General features: G+C 40.7%; 1 long non-coding RNA gene across 1 annotated transcript in view; it reads left to right on the top strand.

Annotated features, from left to right (window-relative positions):
* Positions 1-3,680, top strand: part of LOC123968546 — a 10,930-nt gene extending 7,250 nt beyond the window's left edge. The window contains exon 3 of the long non-coding RNA XR_006824480.1: positions 3,057-3,680. This is a non-coding gene — a long non-coding RNA (uncharacterized LOC123968546). The remainder of the gene's footprint in view (positions 1-3,056) is intronic.
* The last annotated feature ends 846 nt before the right edge of the window (positions 3,681-4,526 follow it).

Here is a 4,526-nt window from a genome sequence, read left to right as displayed (position 1 = left end):
AGATCATAAATCTTAAAGATGTCACGCAGCGCCTCTGATATCTTTCCGGTTCGTGCCGCCTTCTGCCTATACAAGGCCATCAGTCCAGGTGTATGTTGGTCAAGCACAGCATAGAACTTGTTCCGTAGGTTGACATTTGTGATGCGTTGGAACTCAGCACAAAGCTACAAAAACAAAAACAAAAATAATTAATACACTGTTGAGCAACATGGTCACATGCAAAGTGATAGTTCTTACCCACAGAGAATAGTGGCATTTGCTGTTCCATTTGAATATGAGACATATTCAAAATTTGGCATTGAAATATGTGTGAATAGTGGCATAAAAGAGAAGTGAGTGTGTTTTACCTGTGATTCAATCCGAAGAGTTACAGCTAACTTTAGCCACTAGCTCATTTGGGTGCATGTAGGTTAGCTAGAAATAACATCACATTCAACTTACCAAAGCAGGGCGCTTAACACAAACAGAAGCAACACACTCAAAAACGGAAGGACTATCGCTTGCTGAAAAGAGTTATTGACTAACATTAACATAATTGTCTAGCCGCGACATTAACAGTACACATGATATTAACACTCACTAGCAGGCGGACTGACGGTAACGTAATGGCGCTGGCGCTTTCGGCGCATAAAAAACGTGCGCGGCACCGTGAGGCTGCGCGCTAGCAACTTATAGGCTATATTAAAAATAGCATCGTCTAACAGTCAAATATCACGTGAAATATGATATTCCCAATGTTACAACAAGCAAAGTAGTTTCGAAGTGTTTTGGCTTACCTTAAAGTTTAATGCTTGATACCACGCATAGACACCGCATTGCTCGAGAGGGTAGCCATCTTGGATAGATTTTTCAGGTAACGTCAGTTAGGATGGCACGTCATGACGTCATATCACGTGATCGACAGTACACTTAAAAATATTGAGTGAACCAGCGGTGTTCACTCAGAAATGCTGAGCCATGTAAATACAAAAATACATATTTGTTTATAGACATTAATAGTTTAAAGGTGGATTAACTCAGCAAGAGATTTTAACTGTAGCGACCTCAGTCTTTATAAGCTAGTAGTACTGTTCGGGCTTACAGTGTGAGTTGACTAAATCTTCTAAGGAAAAGTCTCGAGGAGAAAAATATATAATCATATTACTAATATATATATATTGTAATGTAATATGTACACACACATGAATGCATTCAGAATGCAAGAACACATTTGTGTGTAGCATGACAAGTATGTAGCTTAGGAGCTGCCATTGTATGAGATCTTGCTTGAGAGTATTCTGGAATGGCAGAAGAACTACATTTTTAAAGTATTAACATAATATCCAGAGGCCTCATTGTCAACAGAAATGCCTCTTCACATGTCAGAACAGAATATCTTCATTGCAGTGCAGAATATACGATAACGGGCAGGTAATCGATTTTTGCTGTTCTAGCTGTTTTCTGTCCAAAAACAGCGGTCCTTTGCATCAACAGAGATGTCTGGCGGGCTGCCATCTTGGTGAAGTCAGCTTAGCCAATAAGTTTCGTTTCTGTCATCAGATTGAAGTAGAGAAGAAGAGTTTGCTTTGGTGGAGGCGGTCTTTATCGGCCACTCCTGGCGACCCGTAGGAGCTACACAGACATGCAGGATAGTAATCGATTAGTCTCTTCAATACGAAGAGAAAGAGCCCACTCACAGCCCTGTAGGATGTTCTGTCTTTAAAAGTAAAAGGAGGACTGAGTAACCAGGGAAGATAAACATTTTACATTTGAGAACATTTACCACAATCAAGACAGTGGCTAAATGGGGAAGATTGTATGCTTCAGGTGGACTGGTGGCTATGAAGAGACGGAGGAAGTTGGTCCCAGGGCTTCCTGAAATTAGTTGCTGATGGTGATTCAGATTATCTGCAGGGCATCAGAGGTTACACAGGAAATGGCAGCAACATTGTTGTTGTTTGCATGGATTTCCTTCAGGTGTTGCAGTGTCCTTCCACAATCCACTGAAATGCAGGTTATAAATTGCCTACAGGTGTGAATTTGCAATGTGTTTCCCAACCTTCTGTTCAGTGAATGCCGGGATAGCCAAATGCCTCCCTATGACCCTGAATAGGAATAAATGACTATGGAAAATGTATGAATGAATGAATAATATAATGACTGGATAAAACATATGTGGCTATTAAAAATCAAATACATATTCTGCAGCTCCCTAAAAATCTGATTCCCCCCTTTAGTTTTGGTGAGAATTAAATTTTTACACATTTTTGTCTCTATGAGGCCAGAATACCAGATGGATCCACTTAGCTTAGAGCAGCAGGCTCTGCCTTGAGCAAAAAAGAAAATCAATTGTGGATGTAGTGTTAGGTACAATTTAATGAATAGCCTAAGTGAAAGATTAAATAAATAAAGCTCCACAGTGGTTCTCTTTTGGGTTAAAAACACTGGTAAATTGTTATTTAAGATAAGTCAATTCACACTGACTTCAGCTCAGGAAATGGGACAAATCTATATAAATCTATCGTCCTTTGTGTGTGTGCGTTTGTGTGTGTGTACGAGTGTGTACATGCGTGTGCCTTTAGGTTCAACATCAGGAGGTTGCCCTAAGTGTTTCCTGACAGCTCACGGCATCCTCTTTTGATTGTCTTTTTCCCTGCATTTCCTGCCTTGCTCTCATTCCTGTCTGTCACCTTGTAGGGTTTTTACTGTATGTCCCATTTTTTCTTTAAAGGATGGACCTCATATTCACATAAACACCTACACTTTGAAGAAACTTTAAGTATAAATATAGACATGTTTGTGTAACTCTGCTTTTTGTATATTGCTTGTTAAGTAGTTTGGAGGGACCAAACCAGTTTAAGACAAACTCCTAGTCTCACTGATGTATCAGAACATCTAGAACTGTGGGTAAATTTCAGAGAAAAGTCATCCTTAACTAAAATCATTTCTCTTTCGTTACCTTGTTTTAATTCCCCCCCCCCCCACCCCCTTCTGTCCCCTCTCCCCATTTCTTCTACTTCTCTCCATCTATCCTCACGTTCGCTCGCTTTCTTTCTCCCTCTCTTGTTCAATGCCAGGTCCTGGTGGTTGGTGGTTCCCTCTCTCCAGATGGCCCACTCTGATCATTTATTGATGACAGGAGAACAGAGGAAGGCCTTCCCAGCTGCTGCTGCCTGGCACCCCGCTCAGTGCACACACACACACACACACACACACACACACACACACACACACACACACATTCACTCACATGCATGCATTCAGTAATTGGAATAGACTCACACCCTGTCACAAATACAGACGCACACAGACAAAAATTTTCCCTTCGTCTCCTTTTGCGGTGTCACACACATTAGTCTCTTCTACTGTCAATTTTGATTCTGTGCTGCACTTTTGCACCCTCTCCCTCTCTCCTCCTCTCTCTTCCTGCCTCCAGCTCTCCTCCTTTCACCTCCTGCTGTGGTGTTACTGACTCTGTCACACAGGGACAGACAGAAGGAGAGACAGAGGGAGGGAGGGGGAGAGAATGTGAGAGCTTGAGAGTAGTGTGGAAGATTTGAGTTTGCAAATGCCTTAACCATGGATGTGCTGCAGCTTACGTAAAAACTCTGGTTTTGAAAAAAACAGAGCTCTTTCTATAATAATATCAAGTATCAAAGAAGAATGTAAAATAAAACTATTCCACTTTGTGGCCACTGCAAGTCACTCTCTATAAGGAATTTGTTCAACATCCCTTCAGCCCATGCAACTCATCCAAAACACTGCAACCAGTTTGTTTTCAGGATCCCAGTGTCATGTGCCAAACCACCCACTGGCTGCCTGAGGGAGCTTGTATCAAATTCATAACCTTGTCTCCTAGAAATTCTGTTTATATACTACATTCCTGTAAGACACAGATGTTGTTTGGAGGTGGTCTGGGTGGATGGACACCGTATAATGCTTAGGATTTTGACACCAGAACCCAGATTTCTAAGGCATCCTGAGATACTTAAACACATTGGTTAAGCTGCATTGACTTTTTCAATATTTAATCAAAACCCATCGTCTTTATCTAACCTTAACCAAATGCTTTGAGTTCCTAAATATAAACCATAAAAACATTTAGAATGCTTAAGATGCAGAAGCGGGTCTTTGTATTGCTAAAAGTAGTGAAATTTCAAAAACGTTTACTACATTTGCTCTTCCAGGTGGCATAATGTTTCTCTCAATCTGTATTTTGTGCTCCAGTTTATTGGTATATAAATGTCATTTTTGGGATATAAGGCTATAAAGCTGACTTCCCTCTAAACGTCCAGGCTTTAGTCCAGCCACCAACCTGAACTGCCTCTGCATTCTAGGTAAGTACCTGAACACGATATTTGGGAAAGCACAAATAATGCAATGTAAATGAATATTTCTTCTACACAAAGCTGCTCGATATTATTTGGAGGAAAAAAAGTCAGCTCAGGAATGTGATAAACTGTGTCAGAATGGAACTAAAGAAAGGTGTTAAATCAGCAGGTACAACAGAGAAGAAGATGCTGATGTCTGAATTATTCTGTCTGTTC

This window comes from Micropterus dolomieu, linkage group LG03 (assembly GCF_021292245.1).
Source record: "Micropterus dolomieu isolate WLL.071019.BEF.003 ecotype Adirondacks linkage group LG03, ASM2129224v1, whole genome shotgun sequence".
Lineage (NCBI taxonomy): Eukaryota > Metazoa > Chordata > Actinopteri > Centrarchiformes > Centrarchidae > Micropterus > Micropterus dolomieu.
This window is presented reverse-complemented; position numbering and strand designations above follow the sequence as displayed.